The following is a 21975-nucleotide window of genomic DNA, read 5'->3' as shown; positions in this document are numbered from 1 at the left end:
ATGGGTCCGAAGTGGCCTTCCCATATCTGCAACAGTATCTGTTTTTCACGCTCGTGTCAGTGTGAGTTGGGTTTTGTTTGTCATAACAGCAAGTCCTATATTTTTCCCCTTAAAAACTCTGTTGTATTTGTCCCAAGCAGGCACCACTTTTATAAACATTGTTATTAAAACTGTTTATAAACACTGCTCAATGCATTACAGAACAGCTATCACACCCATGCCCCGAATAACACTTCTCCAAGTAGCTTGCCCAGAACATGCAAGAGTCCTATCTACTACAGCGTAGGCTCCAATGCTTGGTATGAAGCATCAACTCTCTGGCATATGATTGCTTATTATTAATGGTTATTACAACTCTTGCCATTGATACCAGTCCAGGAATATCATACTCCTAGCCTCATTGGGACATTCCTGAAACTCAACTGTCTGTAATCCTCAGAGACAGGTTGGGGAAGGTAATAAATGCTGGCTTTAATCCTTGCTATCTATGTAATACACCCGTTCCTACTCCTCTATGCAATATATCTGTTTCTACTTCTCTGATTCATTCATTCATCATTCATTCATTACTTCATCTGTTTATCCACTTATCCATTCAATATGCCACAAAGTAGGAAAAAGAGTTTTCTATTAGTTAAATCATCTGATAACAAGAAACAGGGGTTCTCAACCTCCCCAAAGGAGCCCCAGTGACACCCACTTGGTAATGACAAAATGGATCTGGTGGTGCCGTTCTATGAAGAAAAATTTATTAGACCTCCATGGTGAGAGTCTCCTCACCTTTGGACAGTGCTTAGAGGTGCCATCCCTTGTCTACTGGCCACAAATGGATATTTTGCAGGCCTGAGCCGGTCTGTGTCCTGTCTGACCCTGCCTGACCTCACATCAGTCTCCTGGCTGGCTCTGCATCTCGCCTGACATCCATTACCCTGTAACAGCTGCAGCTTCCTTCCCTGGTGCTACTCCAGACTGGGCCTCCTCCCCCACGCCCTTCCCCTGGCTTCATGAGAGCAGGCATCCGAAGGGCTGGAAGAAACTTTCTGCTTGTCTTTGCAGAGGGGCGTTTTCCCTGATAGCATGAACCCTTTGAGTTGCAGAGAGTTTCTTTTCTGTAATCCTTGCCATGAAGGGTGGCCCTTTCTGCTATTTGAGCTCACCATTGCCAGAGATGGCTGGAGCAGCAGCACATAGCACATAAGGAATGTGTCCTTGGAGGTGGATCACTTTCATCAGGCAGGGAACCAAGACACCACTCGTTCTGCCTCTGCTGAGAGTCACAGCCGTGAAAGCACAGACTTCATAGAGGAGCTAAGCAGCTGTGATAATATGCCTGAAAATGCCCCAGGAAAGGCATTAGGGCAGGGAGTGGCCCTGGGCTGGGGCGGTGCCACCACTCAGTGCTCGGCCTGCAGGCTGGAGGCTCCTCTTAGGGTTCTGCCAACAGCTGTGGGGGTGTGGTGTTGCTGGGAGTTTTTATGGGGATGGGACAAGGGAACTAGAGAGGAACACGTGCTCCTGGGCCTGGGACAGTGGATTCTTGGTGGCCTGATGCCATTCTCAGGACTGGAGATCATTGTACTTACAGGAGTAGGGCCAGGGCACCAGGGTGACAGGCAGGTCAGATGGGGGAGGGCTGTTTGCTTGGAGCAGCCTGAGCCCACGTGGCCAGGGTGGGGAATCAAAATCATCCCCCAAACCAGCAGCATAATCAGAATGGAATAAAGCATGAGGAACGGGTCCAGGAGCCCGGTTCACACGAAGGTTGTGAACAGCAAGTTGTGAGGGAGCCTCCCTTCCCTGTGGGGCTTACGTGATTCTGGGGGCAGTGTGAAGGCTCACACTACTGCTCAGGGTGCACAGATGGAAGGCTGAGCCTGGAACCTGGCAGAAGGCAAATCCTGCAGGTTCCTAGGGCTGCAGAAGCGTGGGATTGATCAGATTCCTGATATAGCAGGCTGCCCTGACTGTAAAACTTTATCTTAAGTGGATCTGTGGAATTTGTTTTGCTTTCTTTTTCTGTGACAATGGAATGTGGACTGCTCTCACACAAAAGGTGCCTATGAAATTTGCAAGCCTATAAAGAGCCCTCTCTCTTTTTCCGTGCACTTCCTCAGGTGCTAGACTGTGTGCAGCTCTGGTGTCTCCCCTGTGCTGAGTTCTCATTTGCTGCGAGATGCAAACTTGATAGATTGGAAGCAATGTCTGTTCATTCCATCAACATCAGTGTGGCTTCTGCCACCTGCTGATCTGCGAATTAGACATGATTGTTTGGCTCAGTGTCTTCCACCTTTTCTTCACAGCTGTTCCACATTATCTGTCTTGAGTACTTTTTGTCCTGTCATCTAATCATCTTGTCATCTACCAGCAGAAAAGGAAACCTCTGAAAGTCTTAAACGTGTTTTAAATTTTATATATATGTATATATATATAATAAACAGGCAAGTCATAGTGAGCTGTGGTAAACTTGAGAAAAACTATAATACATACATTTTGAGAAATACCTCACTACTGGCTAAATCTGAAATAATAATGTAATGGAAATAAAGGGTCTACCAGTAAAGAGGCCGGGGCCCTAGTCCCATCTGAGTCTCCAGTCCATAGTGTGACCTCTGCAGTCACTTAGTTCCCTGGGGCCTCGTGGATTGGGTGAGAGAGCCGCTAGAGCAGTGCTTCTGGCACTGTTTGTGCACACAGGGTCCCTGGGATCTTGCTGAAGTGCAGACTCAGATTCTGTACGTCTGGGGTGTGGTCCGAGAGTCTGCATCCCAGGCCATGCAATGCTGCTCTGCTGCTCAGACTTGAATGACTGGGGCTTAGAAGACCTCTCAGGAGCTCTCAGTCCTGGCTTTACATCAGAATCTCCCTGGGGTTTAAGAAGAAAGAGTAGAAAGTACAAGTGCCCCAAGCCCTACCTCTAAAGAGGTGATACAATCTGTTTGGGATGGGCCAAGGCCTCTGTTTTTTTTAAAAAGTGCTTCACATGATCCTAGTACACTGGCGGGGTTGAGTGTTAGCATGACGAGCACCAGGAGTCTAAGGACAAGTGTACTCATCGTATATACACAAACACACACACACGTGCACACAATACTTATATGTGTATGCATGTATTTTTTATTTTCAGAAAATGAAGAAAACTAGAATTTTCTCCTTTTCTGCTTGTGATGTGTGAGCAGGGATGGTGGAGAAGGATCAGAGGAAAAGGCAGATTGACTGTCAGTCAGAAAAGCCAGGAGAGTAAGTAAGGACTGCCCTTTGCTTTGTGTAACCCACTGGGCGTCCGGACAGGCAGCGCTCCTGAGACAGGCTCCTTAATACAGAGCTTGTCCACCAGAGGAGCCTCTCAGATCCCGGGCTGTGGCCTGCTGGAGATTTTACACAAAAACTCTTTCTGTCTTTAAACCTAAATAATTAGCTCTATAAACAAGTAGGGGCTAAACCACCTGCCAGTTCCTAATTTGAGAAACTTATTCTAAGCTTGGAAAACTTGAATGCACTTACCATAAACCAGACACCTGCAATAAAAAGGGGGAGGGGGGGAAAGGTTTCCACTGTTTATTTAAGCTGAAGGAGGAGGTTTAAGTGCCTAATTTCTATTGCACCATTCTCCAGAAAAGCAAAAACAAGAGAAAATGGCTCTTTGAAACCACAGCTGTCTTCAAGGATGGTGAATGTTTTTTTTTTTTTTTAAACAACAACTATAAAGGCAAGGAGGCCTCTGCTGAAAGAGTAAACAGCCCATTTTTCCAGCTGAGGCCCTTGAAGTGTTTGCGTCATGTTGTATCTGGGGTGGCTGGGGAAGCAGGGACTGAAGGGCTCATCTCAAATTGTGAGGAGAATTTGGACCCAGGGTGGTGGTGACTGGAAAGAGGGGCGAGGAGAGAGAGGGAGGGACACAAGCAAGGCCAGGGTGATCCCCGCTAGGTGGGGGTAGTGGGGTAAGCTCAGGGCTGCCGGTCTGAAGGGCCCTTGGAGGACAGGTTGTCTGCATGAGTGTCAGCTGCTGTAGGGCAGCCCCAAACGGCTCCCCACTCTCCACGTCAGCCCGGCTTTCACGCTTGCTTCACAGGGTCACAAGTGAAAGGGCTGGTCCCATGGGAATCACACCACAGCCAGGACAGAGGAATACCCTAGGGGGCAGAGTGGAGAGCCCGGATTCCAGGGAGGCTGGGAACTAGAACTGAAGGAGCTGAGAGCACAATCCTTCCTGCCCCATTTGCTGGCAGGATCTGAACCTGTTTTATCTAGATCTTAAAGGGGCAGGGCTACCCCCCCTGACAGTAGGGTTACATTTCAAGTCAGGCGTATTGAATAATTTGATGAAAGAAGTGATTAAGATTATGTGTTTTCCTCATGCCTGTGCTTTGAACTATTACTAGTTTTAGGCATTTGGAAGTAGTTGAACCCAAAGGGTACAGAGTGTGGCTTATTGCAATGTAACAAGTGGCTAGGATGAGGAGATCTGTTGACTTGCTACTTGAGAAAAACGACTTATTGGGAAGTTAAGCTCTAAGAGACTCAAAGGCTGCTAGACTGCACTTTCTTAGTGATATTACTTTGAAAACCTGTGAAAACATGACCTTGATATTTGTCCAGGGTGGCGCATACAGCTGAAGACTGTGCTCATTTTTCATTTCTGCATTGCTCAGAGCTCAGTGAAGTCACAGGTTTTTGGAGAGTTATTTGGCAGAAATAAATTGCAATCTTGGAAACCAAGTTTAATGAGCTTGAATCATGCTTAAAGTCTCTGTGGCTGCTGCAGGGATTTTAGGAAAGGATTTCCATATAGTTCAGTAATTTCCCAGAAAAACCGGTTCCTCCTCGGCTGGTGTGGCTCAGTTGGTTGGGCATCTTCCCATAACTGAAGGTTTGTGGGTTCAATTCCTGGTCAGGCACATAGCTAGATTGTGGGTTTGGTCCCCACTCTGGGCACATACAGGAGGTGACCAGTTGATGCTTCTCTCTTGCATAAATGTTTCTCTCCCTCCCTTCCTCTCTCTCTCTGTTTCTTAAAAAAAAAAAAAAAGCAATTAAAAAATGTGTCCTCTGGTGAGGATAAAAGGAAAAACTGGTTTCCTTAGTTATGAAGGCTAACTGCTACCTTCAAATGTAAGTAATGAAAATGTACTGATGCGTTTTGCACCCAGTACATGGCCTAGGGAAGTGGCAGCAGGACTGCAGCATGGGGTTCTACTGAGTGGGCCCACTGGGATCGAAACACTGGCCTTTAAGCTCCGCTCACCCAGAAGCTCACCCCTGAGAGGGGCTGCATTTGCTGGGAAGGAAGGGGTGCCTTTTAAAAATTCACTGCCCAGAGGGGGCTGCCTTTCCCTAATTCATGCCACGGTGGCTCGTAAGCAGGACATTGGAAGGCCTTAGCAAATGCTACCATGTGAAGGTGGGCGTCATTGCCTCCCTTTGGCTATGCCGAAATGGAAGGGGGAGGTGGGGGGATGTCCCTGTGCCCGTGCCAGGTTGAGGGAGGCCAAGGAAACTTAGATGCACTTCTGGACAGATCCCTTTGGGCTGATCAGTTCTTAGCTGCCTTAAGAAAATGAAAATACTTTAGTAGGCTTGTTCTTTTAACTCTGGTTGGCAAACCTCCAGATTCATGGATTAGCACAGTCTTGCCTTACTGGGGCGTTACATTTTTTAAGAGCTTAAAGATAAGAATGTATCATACCCACGTGACAGCCTCGGGGTCTTTGGGGTTTGGGGGTGAGCAGGTGCCAGTGGACACCAGACTGTAAGCTCCGTGAGTGCGTGGGCCCGGTCCTGTCACGTTCAGTGCTGCACATCCTGCTTTAGCGCACTGTCGGCTGTAGGGTATGCACTCAGTACATGTATTTGAGTGGAAGGATGTACAAATGGTGCCCCATGGAGGTCGGCCAGAGCAGAGGAGAACAGGCAAATTTTACATAGTGGTTGACCAAAGAGAAAACCATATTTATTTGGGGGCACATCTAAAACAATTCCTTCTTTAAAATGACTTTTCAGGGACTGGGTTTTATGCTAGTAGTAGAGCTAAGAGTGAATAAAATTGTATAAACTTACATGTTGTTATGTATTTAAGCATCAAAGTATCTTTATTCATGATAGAGTTTCCTGAGAAACGTGTGTCTAGGGCATTCACTATTTTATTATTTATTAGATTTTATTGAGTACCTATTATGCTTGACACCAGGGAGATGCAAAGTCCAAGACACAGTTTCTGCTCTCACGTTGCACACTGGTGCAGTGGAGGAACGGGCACTGGAGCAGATGTTTCCAACAAGGGGTATAAAGTGCCATGGCAGAGATGCTCAGGGTTCTACTTGAGCAAATGGGAGGAGCATCTAACAGCCTGAATGGGATGAGAGAAGGCTTCCTGGTCTTTTTGAAGAATCCCTCTCAATATAGTATATGGTTCCCTTGGATTCAATGGCTTGCAGTTTTCCTGCTTTAAGTCTTCAAAGCTATGAGTCCCACTAGAAGTTCCGTCCTGAATTTGGTCACTACTCCTTCCGATGGAAAGCAGCTCCTATCTGGGAGAAGTTTACACCTGAAAAAACTTTACTTCCTCCCCTGCAGCTGCTACTTGAGCCATTGTGGAAGAGACCAGAATTACACTTACATACCTTTCTCCTACCACAGGCGAAAACTTGTTGAAAAGAGCTATGTGTGCAGGGGTTTCTGAATTAAAAATAACCACTTATTTAAATGTTTTAGCTATAATGTTTTCTGACTCTAAACAAGCCACACTGTCAGATTAAGAAATCTGATTTGATGTTTTGAAGCTTAGAATTTTCCTTTCAAGGAAAAAAAATAATTTGCGTTCCATTCCTTACTGTTTAATTTTGTGGAGAATAATAAGACAGGAAGATATTACAAAAAGTGGGACTCTCTGTCTTGGTGGTAGCAACCTGAAGAGTTAAAAGTTGGTTTGGGTTTAGAAAGTACCGATCAATTGAATAACAATAGTCTTATTTAAAATTGAGTTCATGGTACATATATAATTACCTGTTGGGTGTACCCACATCCTGTTCTTGCTTAGGATGAACTTTTGAGAGGTGCATGTTTAAGTTCATCAGTTATTAAAACGAGAGGCTAATAATACTCTGGAGAGCAGGTGGTACTCAAGGCACTTATTGGTTGGTTCATAGAGAGCTTAGCTGCTTGAGTAGGTAGGACTGTGGTCACTGGTTGCAGTGGGGAAGTAAGACGTGATGGTTGGCAGAGAACCCAGTTACCTGCAGATCGTCTCCCTCTGGATGACTTTGTATACTTCCAACTCAACCCTGAACCTAGACCCAAGCCCATCATCTCCTGCCTTTAACCTGCTCTGCTCCCTGTCCCCTATACTAGCAAAGGATATCATCATCTATCCAATTGCCCAAAGTAGAAACTTGGGCACGTTCCTTCTTTATTCCTCTCTTTTCTTCTTCCTCTTGCTCCTCACTCCTTCCTTCCAATCACTGACCAAATCCCATTGGCTCTACCTTTTAAATATTACATGAATCCGTTCACATTTCTCCGTTTCCATGACTACTTCCTTCTCTCAGACTCTCACCTGGCTTGTTGGCAGGTGGCAACTTTCTGATTTCTTCATCTCCCTTCTTACCTCACTCCAAGTCATCCTCCATGAAGCATCCCGAGCTGACCTTAAAGTGCACACCTAATTGTCCCACTTGTTCACAACCCTTCAGTGGCCCTACACTCCTGCCAGTTAATGTTCAGGGGCCTATGGCTCAAATGCCCTCCTGGAACAGGTTTTGCAGGGGAGTCTCTCCTGCTTTGTATGTTGCCCACCCCAAAATCCATACCCTTGGTTCCCTCTTGTTTCTAGGCTTTTCCTCCTGTTCTTTCCTGTTTGAAATGCTCACCAACCTCCTACTTGTCTTTCAGATTTCAACTTAAATGTGACTTCCTCCACAAAAGCATTCTCTGACTTTCTTAAATGTATATCATGTTTCCTGCTACAGGCTCCCTTACTAGATGTCCTCCATCATGGCCTTTATTCTGGGTTGTCATTGCTTGTCTGTGTCCTCAAGGAGGTGATGAGACACTCGAAGGTGGGGTTCTCACTGTCTCAGGAAGGTGGCTGATGGGTACATTTGTCTGTAGTTCCTAGGGAGTCCAAAAGAGATGATTGCCTTCAGAAAGATTTGATAGCAAATGCATTCTGATAAAAAATTTAAAGGAATTTTGTTTCCAGCCCTGTCTCCATTCTTTGCAGTTCTCGCCTCCATATACTGCACTTTGGACAACAACTGTGTGTGATGGGAGAGCCTGCTATGGTAGAAAAAGCTCCAGACTTGGTTAACATTTGTTGAGCTTTTATACATGCCAGGTTGTGTCCTAAGCACATATATTAACTCATTTAATCCTCATAACATCTCTTTTGGCTGGGTACTTTTATATACATTTGGCGGATGAGAAAACTGAGGCACAGAGAATCAGACCTCAGTTTGAATCCCTGGTCTGTCGTTTGTTAGTTGAGCAAACAACTCAAGTTGACCTTGAGCAAACAATCTCTCTTTCTGGACTTTCATTTCCTGGAGACAACACCTGATGAAAACCTGACTTTCAAATTTTTAGTTTTCTTGTACACCATGCATCCTACACATTGGCCTTCCATAGTTTTGAAGGCCACTGATGCACTGCTGTGTGTCCGTGGACAAGTGCACGTGACCTGAGGCATGGTGAGATTCCCGCCCATGAGCCATCAGTATAGCTTTAGTAGTGCAGCCAGCATGTTTGTTTAATTAAATATTTTATCGCAGCTTTCCCTTGTTGTTTATAAAACTGTGTGGAAAATGAAAACAAAAGTTCTGATGCTGGTGATTCATAAGAATAACTAACAGTTATTCAGAACTGGGCCAGTTATTATACTACTCTCTCTCGGCTTCAAACCCACTCTTATATTCTGCTTTGTGATGCGGGGGCTGGGACTCTACAAACCACATTTCTCCTTTGCCAGCTGCTTCCTTTCAGACTCTGTCAACAGGGGCCATGAGAGGGCTGTCTCGGGGCTAGATGAGGAAGAAGGGACTGGCTTTTCCTCTTTGCTTCTGGGTTACTCCTGGTTGGCTTCCTATCCCTGTCATTAGCGTCCAGCAATGCTGCTGCTTCACTTCAGCAGAGCCAGCTAATTCCAGAAGGAGCTGGTTATGCGTTAAATTATGTCCCTCTAATAGTCACTTACTATAGTCCTAACCCCTAGTACTTGAGAATGTGACCTTATTTGGAAATAGGGTCTTTACAGAGGTCATCGAGTGCATGTGAGGTCATCAGGGTGGGCCCTAGTCCAATCTGACTGATGTCTGTGTAAGAAAAGGAAATTTGGACGTCGAGATATGAATAGAGGGAAGACAAGGTGAACAGATGTAGAAGATAACTAGCTACAAGCCAAGGACAGAGGCCTGGAACAGATCCTTCAGAAGGAACCAATTCTGCTGACACTTTGATTTTGGACTTCCAGCCTCCGGAACTGTTAGACAATAAATTTCTGTTGTTTAAGTCACCCAGTCTGTGGGACTTTGTCATGGTAGCCCTAGCAAATAGTATGCAGTTCAGTCCAGTTTGAGGTTTTACCAACTTGCAAAGCCAACCTCAGTGTGCCCCTGAGACACACCAGCACAGCTGGTGCGGGTCTTCGCCCACTGGGACTGTCCTCAAGCTCCTCAGAGTTAGTAATTCCGACCTCTCCCCTTTGTCCCCCAGCCCTGTGCACTCTGTGAACTGCTTCCTGCTGTTGCTGTCTCTGCAGCGTTTTCAGTACTTAGTTTACAATATTTAAATTACCCAGTTACATATTCCCTATATTCAATGTTCCATGTTAACACTGCCGGAGCCGTGGGGCAGAGGTGCTGCTCGCAGAGCTTCAGGGCCGACCGAGGCCCGGCAGAGCCGTGTCTCGAGACAGCTGCCCCCGTGAGTCTGGGGTTGTTCTCAAAGGATGATTCCAAAAAGAATTAAAAAAGAATCATTCAAAAAGAATTATTCTTGAGCATTAAGATCTAAAGAGATGTATCTTGCTGGGTTTTGGACTTGCTTGGGACCTATCACCCGTTCCTTCTTTCCTATGTTTTCTTCAGGAAATGGGGATGTCTCTCCGGTGTCTGTCCCACCGCTGTATTTTGGAAACATACAACTTGTCTGGTTTCATAGTTTACATCTGGAGAGGAATTTTGCCTCAGGATGACTCTTACCTCTTGTCTCACATATCTGATTTAGATATTTAGGTGACAGTGTGAACTTTGAACTCTAGAGTGGATGTTGTAATGAGTGAAGACTTTGGGGCTGTTGGAAAGAAATGAATGTGTTTTTTTAAGTCACTATATTTTCTTTTTTTAACTTTTATTTAAAGTTAAAAAAATTCCATCCTCACCCAAGAATATGTTTATTGATTTTAGAGAGAGAGGAAGAGGGAGGAACAGAAAGAAACATCCATGTGAGAGAAATATTGATTAGTTTCCTTCCACGTGTGCCCCGACCAGGGGTTGAACCCACAGCCTTTTGGTGTATGGGCCAATGCTCCAACCAGCTGAGTCACCAGGCCAGGGAAAAATGAATGTCTTTTATATGCAGTAAGGACATGGATTTTAGGGGGAGAGGGGCAGAATGCGATGGACTGAATTGTGTCCCCACAAAATCCATATGTTGAAGGCCTTAACCCCCAATGTGGCAGAGATATCCTTTCTGGCATAGCCTTGTCCAGATTATATTAAATGCCTTTCCTCTGATGGACAAGAACCATAAAACTCCCACATTTAGCACAATCGAGAAGAAGATGGCAACTTTTAAGCAAATGGAAGGGGTGGGTGTTGTTTTCTCACTTGAATGTACATTGACTTACACCCATTTGCCGAGTATTCAATTGTTAAGGAAAAAAAAAAAAACTAAACTGAAGAACAGAATACAGTGTTGAAAAAATGTGAAGATTGGGTCTAAAAGGCTTCATATAATTTAGGGCATCTTATTTTCTCATAGTAACGTGAATGTTCCACATTCTGTTTAGAGTTTTTCTGTTCACATGTTTGCCTCATTAGGTTGGAGCCCCTTGAGGGCAGGGCTGGGGGTGTTTAGTTCCCTGGTGTTCAGAGCTGTGCTTGGCATTTAATAAGTACTGATTAAACTTCAACTTAAATTTTGGTAAAGGGCTTGCTTCATTCAGCTCCCCGTTGTCAGTGTCGTGTTGGACCTGTCAATGGCCCAGGACAGGGCCCATGGAGAAAGGGGAAACCTGGTGAAAGGGGTCCAATTTAGACAAAGAAATACGGTAACTTTCCATTAAGGTGGGTTATTTTGGGAGGGTTAGACGTGATTTACATGCCAGTCAGTCAGTCAGTCAGTGGCCAAAATGGTTCTCATGTCTGGAGGGAATTTATGTCTCTGCTCTTTTTTTTTTTTTTTAACAATAGTGTTTGAAACTTTCGTTATTTAATAATAGTTGCTATTTTTTTTAGCACTACTGATGTCAGATGTGGTGCTAAGGACTTTACATAATGATCTCTCATTTAATAACCACAGCAACGCCATGAGATGGATAATCCATCTTATAGATGAAGAAACCGAAGATTGGCAAAGTTAAGCAAATTGCCCAGCCCTGTGGGAAGTACAATAACTGGGATTAAATTTTGTCTTTCTCTGACTCTGGAGTGTGGCCCTTTCCAATGGTCTTCTGCTTTCCTGTTCAAGCAGAACCCCTAGGTCCCGAGAATAGGATGATGGATCTCCTGACTCCCTCTCTGTGCTCAGATCCTTTCTCTAGGGGACACTCCACATCTCAACTAACCCCGTGACAGAGTGATAGCTAAGTTGTTCAGCCCCCATTTTGAATTGGTTAGTACACCTTCAGCTTCTCACATGCCGTGCAGAAGGAGGCAATTTGCAAAGTGGCGATGCAATTCAGAAATAAGCAGGGAGTTTTATTTTTAAGTGCCACCACCCTCAACATCTCTAGCCGTGTTTGGACCTGGAAGGGTTAATATGATGACTAACTATGCTACGGATAGACTCCATAGGGTACCATTTAATACTGTTTTCTCTTCTCATTTATGTACACCCACAATGCTGAGCAGTAGTGTTGTCAACCCAAACTGGTCATTGTCTGACAGCCCTTCCTGAATGGCTTTGAAAAGTGCTGAAATGTTTCTACATATTGTTAAAGAATCATAAAAGATCAGAGCTATTGGATTATATTTATTGTATCAGGTTTCTAGTATATTTGTCTAACTTAGGTTAGTAATCTGGGTGATAAACCCATGGATACACAGAAAAGCTTGTTTTGAAATGGTGGCATAGAAAAAGTAGATTTTTAAACCCCTCCTTTTTTTCCATCTCTCATTTAAAGGTGTTTTAAAATTCCGTAGCTTAAAATTTCAAACAGATGTGATCACATTTCTTTATTCTGAATGAAGTGCCTCAGGGTATGATGGCCACCTGGCTGTTTCAGAATGAGATGGATTGGAAGTCCCCGGCGCCCACCCCCTGCCCCACGCTCAGTCTTAGTCTGATCCTCAGCTGATCGAGTTCACACTTTAATTCTAATGGCTCACCTGGAGCTGACCACCTCTGTTGGACTTATTTACTCAGTTGGAGGTTGTGGTAAGACTGAAGGTTCCTTGATGGTAGGAACTGTGTCACTTTTGCTCTCCATCACATACTGAGTACTTAGAAATATTCATTAAACACTTGGTGAATGAGTGAATGTCTTTCTTTCTGGCCTTTTATATACACTCATATTTGCAAAAATGGGAGCATTCTATACCTACCATTTTATAACCTTTTTCCTCACTTAGCCATGGGTGAACATTTGGGTGCTGTTCTTATTAACAAAGCCCATTCTCCAGAATTCTTGCTATTTGTAGTTTACTCTTTGACTCTTCATTTGGAAAGTTCATTTTAGAATTGGACATGGATAACAGACCTGAATTAGCACTGCCTGCAGCTGCGGTACCTGATTCTTTCTCAGGACCCATCTCTGCACCTGGTAACACCCCTGGTCTGTGAAGGATGGGTAGTACAGCAATTAGTATGTAGGGGTCAGACAGATGAGCTTTACGATGCTGCTCTGCTTCTGTTTCATTGAGGCACATTTAGATCTAAGAAACAAAGTCTCAATCAAGCTACTTGAAGAAAAGTGGGATCTAGGCAGTAATCTCTCGGAAATCCGAGAGCAAAGCCCTAACTAGAGCTAGAGAGTGGGCCCAGGTTCAGAGTGGCCTCGGGACTTCAGCAACAGGGGCCCATGGTTCTCTCCCCAGTCTCAGGGTGATGCGTCTACGCATTTGCTCAGTCTCCTTTTTACCTTCCGGGTCCCTCTGTTACTTACAATTTTTGTTTTTCAGAAGTTTGGCTGACAAATGACAAATAGCTTTTGCATGGTTCTGACTCTATTCCATGGCTTTTCTTGATGCATCTTTTGCCTCCTATTTCTGCTCTTAAAGGGCGAACTTTGTGTTTCTTATTTAAAATAAGAGTTGGAGAGAGAGAGAGAGAGAGAGAGAGAGAGAGAGAGAGAGGGACTCAATTTGTTCCATGTGTTCTTTTTGAGCCAGCTGTGTGTGTCCTTGAACTAATCTCTCTGTGTATACTTGGCTGTCTTTGGATGGGAGTGCTCACTCTAGTCTAGTTAACAAGGGGGAGTGGCAGAGTCATGTGGTACCAAAAATGGCTTCCTGGGGGACAGGGATGGGGGCTGAGAACGTTCCATTAGAACAGGGCATGGGCAACTCAGATACTATAACTGACATACCCAATACAGCCTGTGTGACCTGGGACAAAGCACACTTCAGTTCTGAGACTTGGTTTCCTCAATTCTGAAAAGAGGAAAGTAATCCATTTTGGCAAGTTAGCAGGATGAAAGGAATTAGGAGGAGATAAAGCACGTGGAACACTTAATGATACTCTTTATAGATATTGTGTATCTATAACATATTAATATGTTTTTCAAATTGCCTCTGTAATCTGGGTTACTTTGAAGAAGAATTTCCCAGATGGAGAAATCCTTCTGTGAACTGTTGACTTGGTACAGTATTACTTCTGATGTGCAGGGTGGAGTGATAGGAATGTTCATTTCTATGGGGAGATGGTGGTCTGTGGGCCCCGCTACACTAACTATATTGAAATGATTCAAGATAACATGAGACAATAGGCAGCCTGTAGATACTAACAAAGGCCATTATTCTGAAGGAGTTTTGAGTGTGAAGCCAGAAGCCAGATTTAGACGGAAATACACACGCTTTCTTTTTTTACAAAAAGGTTTGAATAATAATAGCTAATGCTTACCTAGGGCTTAATGTATGTCAACCATTGTCCTAAAAGCTTCACATACATTCACTCATTTCCCTGTCTTCACAACAGTTGAGGTAGATGCTATTACTACATTCTAATTTAGAGATAAGGAAACTGAGGCATTGACGTGTTTGTAAAATCCTTTCAATAAACCATAATCAAGTGCCCTTGCTTTGAACTTATGCCCATCTCTGGTTCTCGGTCCTCTGGGTAGCATGGCTGGTGTTACTGCTCCTCCAGGTCTGAAGTTTTGCCGTGCATCTCCAACTGCCTCCCAGACTAACATTCCTCTGTGAACGCCAAACCTGAGGGCTGCCACCAGAGCACTTAAAACCCTTTCTTTCCATAGTCCAGAGGGATTTCATTTGTTTGATTTCCACCTGTTATGCCATGAATTCATAGGCAATGGGTTCCAGTAGCTCAGGTTCCTTTCCATTGGTCCTCACATAATGAGCATCTCTGAGTACAACAGGTTGGCCCTTCAGCTGAACCCAAGTACCTTTCTCTTTGGCTTTTTTCTTTTTCCGATCATTTTCCTACACAGATTTCCAGAAGCTATTTGGTTCTCAGGATGCTTAATATGCTCAAAACACACATTAACTCTCTTGGCAAAAATCTTGACCTCAACTTGTCTGTTTTCAGCAATGCTCACTGCATGCTGGGTGACACCATAGCCCCTCCAGTTTAGTCAAGGGAACATCTGTGGGGCATTCCTTTGGGAGCAGTGTCCATTCCCTTGATGTTTGCAATATGACTTTTCTTGCAAGATTCACATGAATGTGGCCAAAGGAACAACTCTGTTTTCTAAAAGGCCTAGAGAATGTATAGCAGCTACCCTTCCTCTTTCTCTTTGTGTTGGTCATTTTGGTGAATTTCTGGAAGTTGGCCAGTTCTGGCCAAAACTGGGACATGAAGCCACAATGGGACAATGAGTGAGAGGCTATATGGGTCTAAATGGTTCAAAAATTGGCTTCTGTTGGGAAATTCCCTGTACGATAAAACTGCGTTTGCTCTTAGGGCAAGAAGCTCAAAGGTGAGTGCCAAGTGGGCTGTAGGTGTGGCTCTTATGGTGAATGTCCTGACACTGATCTTCTCTGTTCCAGTGAGGTTTCTTTTGATGTAAGGAACAGCTCAATCAAACTGCCTTGAGAAAAGGGGGATTTCGGCAGAATTTTTCTGAAATCCAATGGTACAGCCTTAACTAGAGCTGGAGGGTGGTCCAGATTCACGGTGGCATCAGGACCTCAGCAGTCTAAAGGAGAATGTGGCATATCTGTTGTGCAAGGCAATCATTTCCACCCCATCCCCCAAAAGCATACCCTGATTTGTAGCATTTACCAGTTTCTATGGTGTAAATACCTCTATTATGGGCAATTTCAACCATCATGATATCACCAAACTTGAAGCTGGGAAGAAATGTGTGCAGTTGAATTGCTAGTGTCAGTATGAGTCTATTCCAGCTCACCAAATGTTAGCTTTGATTCTTTTCTGAATTTTCCAAGTTTTCAACAGTGCTTTATTATTATTTATAATCAGAGAAACATGTAACAGAAGTCATTTTAAAAAAGAAATATAAATATATATATAGATGGGATGTGGTGTGGTATATTAATGACGAGCTTCCCAGATTTCACCATTTGTGGAGGGTCAGGCTTAGCTTTTGCCATCTGTTGCCTCCCTCGGCCCCTGGGACCACCTAAGCGCTTGCATCAGGTGTCGCTGGGCTCACAGCTGCCTTCAAGAAGGTCGTTCCAAATTTGACTCCCTGTCTCATGGACATTGTTTCAGAGAGAGATTGCTCAGAAACACCTGGTGGGGGCCTAGGGAACACCTGGCTTTCCTTAAATTCAGATCCGTAGAGGGCACTCCAGGGGCATGCTTGCGGACCAGGCCAGGCTGAGTAGAAAGTTTTGAAAAACTATAACCCAAATAGGACAAGCCTTTCATTATGTTGGGTTAAAAACGAAAAGTTATACCATGGAAAGCGTGTGCTGTATGTGGAATTTATTACAGAAAACAAAGCTTTGGTGCAGATCTTTTAAAAACAATCCCCTCCACTGTAAATTGTGAAACAGGTGGCCCCGATCTGGCCTGGCACTCAGAGTGCGGTTTCCGGTCTCCTCACTCAGATCAGCCTGTGCTCCTTTTCATGCAACTTTCCAACTTCCTGCTTCTGATTCAGGCTGGTCCCTAGCTCATTGTTCTTTATGAATGCATTTGTCTTTTGTTATTATTTACGCTGAGATGTGGTTGGTAAGAGAAGTTGATCTGAGGAGCCCAGGGCTGGGCATTTGATGGGCAGGAGCTTAGGAGCCCTGGGCAGCCTTGAATTAGGCAGGAGAGACCTGGTCAGCAGTGTCTGCGGATGGGAGTAGGAGAGGCTGGGGTGCTCCACCCATGCGTTGGAGATGCCCAGGTGAACCTGAGATAGAAGGTCCCTGTCCTCTGGGCCCTCAGGTATTAACTAAAACCCAAAGGTGGCCACAGGACGGAAGGCAAAGTTACTCTTGTTTGAAGCAGGGTGGGTATTCCAGTTACCTCCCACTCAGCAGTAAGGTGCCTATAAGTCCTGCTCACGCTACTTCAGCCTGGGCGACGGATGAAGTACTGGCTCTGAAACTGCAAGTCCTGAGCTGTGGTCCCATTTCAGCTATTAGCTAGTTGTGTGGCTTTGGGCAAGCCACTTAATTATCTGGGTCTGTTTCATGATCTGTTGATTGAGGTATGTGCAGGCCAGCCTGGATGGCTTTGATGATTTGAGAATACCTCATTCTGGTCTGCAAGTGCCTTGTCTGTAACTCCTCCCTGTTGGCTCTTTTGATTTACTGGAGACATCTTCTATCTCCTTCCACCTGATGGCCTTTCCCATAGTAGAGTCCTTCTTTTTTCTTTTGTCAAACATCTGCTGAGCTTCCAAGAGATTCATATATAATGGCGTTTCTCAAAGAATGGCCTGGGAGCCAGCAGCATCAACATCACCTGGGAACTTGATAGAAATGCACATTCTCAGACCTCACTCCAGACCCACCAAATCAGAAAACCTGGGGCCCAGGTAATGCTGACATCTGCTCCAATTTCTGCAACAGCGCCGTAAAGAGTGGGTCCACATATCCTCACTGGCTTGGGCTCTTACTATTGTACCCTGTTTCCCAGGCCCTCCCCACTCATACACTTGAGCTCTAGTTGCACCTAATGGTATGCCATTCTCCAAATACTCCTTTTTCTTTACACCTTACCTCTGAGTGTATATGCTATTCCTTTCCCCTGGGAAGCCTTCATCATTTTCTCTCCTTATAAATTCTTCTTGTCTTCCCAAGTCAGCTCACACATTCTCTCAGCAGATAAGGATTCTTTATAAGAGAGTCACAGGCCACCGAGGCAGTGCTCTTCTTCCTGCTGCCAATATAGGTCTCCTCGCCTTCTCTCAGCTTTAGATTATTCTTTCATCCAACCATGAAATCCATCTACCCATCTCATACTTCTTGACTGAATCATCTGTAATTGACCTTGAGGCAGGCTCTGGGATATAAAACATCATTTGGGAAACACAACCCCTGCCTTCAGTGAGCTCACAGCTTACTGGGGGAGATGCACAAGGAGCCAGCTAATGACAAGATAGTGCTTTAGTGCATTCACAGAAGCATGAGCAGTGCAGCGTGCACACATTGAGGCTGCAGTATAGGTGTGGTTGGGAAGCTTGATGGAGGGAGGAGGGCCATTTTATCATGAAGGGTGAATAGGCATTTTGTAGGCAGAGAGGAAAGTATGGGGCCCAGGTCCCTCCCTGGTGGGGTTCAGACCCTGAAGCAAATCTTACTTTGTTCACTCTGCTAGTTCCACCTTCCTGTACCTCTTGCCTTTTAGCCTGGAGAAATCAGGTTAAATTAAACTGCATGTTTAATGTATATACATGTATATGTAAAATTTTTTCTGACAAGAAATATGAGTCCTCTGAATCAGAGAAAAGACCATTTATCACACACAGACCACTTCGCACAAGTTCCCTGTATCCCAAGCCCTATGGGCAATGTGGTAAGAGCCTGTGAGTACAATGGGGGTTCCCCTGAGAGTGCAATGGGGGTTGCAGCACAGGAGAGCAACCCCCACATTATGAGACTCAGAGTTTACAGAAGGCTGGTAGCTCATTGGCCCATTCTCTCCTCCAAAGGGAGAAAGAGAAAGGAAAGATGAGGGGGGGGGCGTTTGTTCTGGAATGTAAACAAATCCTTTGGGGAGAGGAATGGACAATCTCTAATTTTCCTTTACTCACATGTAATATAAGCAAATAGCTTCAGGGGAAATAAGTTCCTAAATATCATTGAGCAACACACTATCTCTAACTTGTGAGGCACGCTTTTTATTTAATCTCCCTTTCGCCAAGTGTGCCAGTTTGCTCAGAAAGCCCATGACATGCAGAAGCATGAAAATGTTCATGGGTAGTTATCTGCCAACACCACAGGGCTGAAACCCAAATGTCAACATGTGACCTGTTCATAGGTTCCAATGTAAAAGAATCTGGCTCAGAGGATGCTGGGTAAATGCTCAAGAAACGGAAATGTAGGTGTGAGAAGATGGGTTGGGAATGAGAGGAGGGGAAGGCAGGACCATTTTCATTTCCATAAAAGGACAATGTTACTAATTTCTCTTTTCCAACATGAATTGGGTACGTTATTTAATACTTTGATAAGCAAGGTGTTTGGCACGCAGGGGGACATAGAAATGGGGTGATGAAATTGTTGGAGTCCCAGTCTCAGCCCAGATATTGTCATAGCACAGATATAGAAGATGACGAACAAAAATGTAAAGCTTAGTAAATTATTATAAGGCACATACACCCTTGTAAACACCATATAACTTTACTCTATACTCATGCATGTAATGTATGCTATGCTTTTATTTTAAATAGTTTATTTGGCCTGACTGGTATAGCTCAGTGGATTGAGTGTGGGCTGCAAACCAAAGGGTTGCTGGTTCAATTCCCAGTCAGGGCAAATGTCTGGGTTGCAGGCCAGGTCCCCAGTGGGGGCCACATGAGAGGCAACCACACATTGATGTTTCTCTCCCTCTCTTTCTCCCTCCCTTCCTCTCTCTCTAAAAATAAATCAATAAAATCTTAAAAAAATAGTATATTTGGTGGAAGAATGGTGATAGTTTGGGATGGAGAAAGAGTGTATCACAGTAGAGTTTTTATTCTTTTGTTTTCATTTGGTATATTTATTCAAGTTTTCTTTTAAATCTCTTAGTAAAATTTGTTAGTTTTATCTTACATTTGTTGTTAAGGGGACATGGGTACAATACTGATATTTTGTGCATTTGTTGTTAAGGTTATTCCTAGGCATTTAGGAAATTGCTTTAATACCACTGTGAATAGCATTATTTTTCATTAGTTTTTACCTGACTATTGTTGGTATATTGGGAAACATTTTAATATATTTATCTTGTATCCATCCACTTTCCTGAATTGTTTTATAAGTCCCGCAGAAGTGACCTCTCACTGCCTGCTCCTTCCTAGACTGTGAGTCAAGGAGGAGAGCCTTCTGTGTAGGGGAGCAGAGGACTTGTCTGGCTTGTGTAGGGCAATAGAAGGCTCCTCTTTAAACTGGTGGTAGTTCCACACAGGGTGTTAATCCCATATGTAGTGGTAACCCTAATATGGGGCATGGAAGAGCAGAAACTCAAAAATTTTGAGAAGCAGAAGATAAAGATGTCAAGATGAGCCCCTTTGTTCTTTTACTAACATTAGAAAAGGACAAGAGAGGGTCTTCTGCTTCTCTAGGAGAGAGCAGAGGGCTGTTGGCAATGGTGATTGATGGTTTAGGGCACTGTGCACTGGCCAATGTGTCAGACAGAGGCCCAGAGGCACTGCAGGGGTAGCTTATGATGCTCTGATGCCATTGCAACTGTGACTGTGCCCTACAAAGGTAGGCAATGGTCTGGCTTTGCAAAGTCCTTAATGCCAGTGACGAGTTAGGCCCTCGAGTATCAAGATGTGCAGCAAAGAGCAGGAGCCAGAGCTGAATGAACGTTGCCTAGGTTGGTGGAAAGAGATAGAATCCCTGACTATGAGGGATCAAAGTCACAGTTGCTTTGGAGTGTTTCTGGGAAAGGCTCTCCTTGGATCTGGGTTTCTGTTGGGGTCACAGGAGAACAGTGGAAAGTGGAAAGCATGGATTTTAGAATTAGCCAGACCTGAATTCAAATCTTGATTCTGCCACTCAGTAGTTATGTGTCTTTTTTTTTAAGCAATCACCTGAGGATATGTTTATTGATTTTAGAGAGAGGGGGAGAGGAGAGATAGAGAGGTAAAGAGAGAGAGAGAAACATTGATGTGAGAGAGCAACACTGATGGATTGCCTCCCATGTGCACTGTGACCAGGGATCAAACCTGCAACCGTTTGGTGCACACAATGACGCTCCAACCAATTTAGCCACCTGGCCAAGGTGGCTTTGTGTCTTGATTTGCATTCCCTGCCCTGCCCCTACGCAGACCTTAAGACAAGATGGGGGAGCAAGTAGCTTATTTGGGAAGCACAGGGATGGAGTGGGAAGGTGAGATGGGCAGGGTGGGAAGCCCTCAGAAGATGAGTGTGACACTGCTGTGGGCAGCAGGAACCCAGCACTCTGGGAATCCTCTGATGGTCTAGAACATACTTCACTGTCCCACCAAGAGACACAGAAGCTAGCCTATTTATCTGCTAACTCCTGGCCCTCAGCTGGAAGTCACTGTTGTGGCATTTCCTCTCTGGCACTTGTCACCAGCTGATGTTCTCTTGTAGCCGGGGGACGCTCTCGGGCAGATCGATGCTTTTGGAATGTGTGGGAACTGTCGGTGGGTGAACTCCAGGGTGGGCTAAGGGGATATGGGTGTGACACTGATATTTTGTGCTACAATTATATGACTTGATCTACTTTTATATCTCTGAAAGGCAGATCATTGTACTTAGCCACACTAGATTATTAGGAAGATTAAGTACATTAGAGTTCATAAAGCGCTTCTCATATTTCCTGGAATGCAATTGATGCTCAGTAAATGATCATTTTGACCTGACCGATGTGGCTCAGTTGGTTGAGTGTTGTCCTGCAAAGCGAAAGGTTGCCAGTTCGATTCCCAGTCAGGGTACATGCCTGGGTTGTGGGCCAGGTCCCCAGTGTGGGGTGTATGTGAGGCAACCAATTGATGTATCTCTTGCATATCGATGTTTCTCTCTCTCTCTCTTTCTCCCTCCCTTTCCCTCTTTCTAAAAATAAATAAGTAAAATCTTTAAAAATAGTACGTTATCATTTTGTAGCAATAAGTTAACATGAGAGAATAGTGGCTCTTCCTCAGTGGCTGACTTAAGACTTGTTTCTATCATTATAATTTGTATCAGAGAAGACAGTTGACTGGAGTCAAAGGGGCAATCTGTGGCCTTAGGAATCGAGATTTTCCTTGAGTGAAGCTACCCAATTATATGAGGACAGAATCTATTCCTTACAAGCATCATGAAGCCAACTAGCTCAGTAAGATGTAATTAAATCGTTTGCTCAGCAATAAAGCTTTTGCCAATGGCTTGTGCGTTTGGTTGCCTGGTACAGAAAATAAAACTTTTGCAGAACAGTTATTCTGCTTGTAGCTATAAAGAATATTTACCAGTTCATGCTAAATTTTAGAGCATATTCAGGTTGAAGCAAATGCCCAAACGATTGTGTTTCTCACCT

This window comes from Phyllostomus hastatus, unplaced genomic scaffold, assembly GCF_019186645.2.
Source record: "Phyllostomus hastatus isolate PE091 unplaced genomic scaffold, TTU_PhHast_1.1 phas_contig_86, whole genome shotgun sequence".
Taxonomy (NCBI): domain Eukaryota; kingdom Metazoa; phylum Chordata; class Mammalia; order Chiroptera; family Phyllostomidae; genus Phyllostomus; species Phyllostomus hastatus.
Note: the sequence above shows the minus strand (reverse complement) of the source record.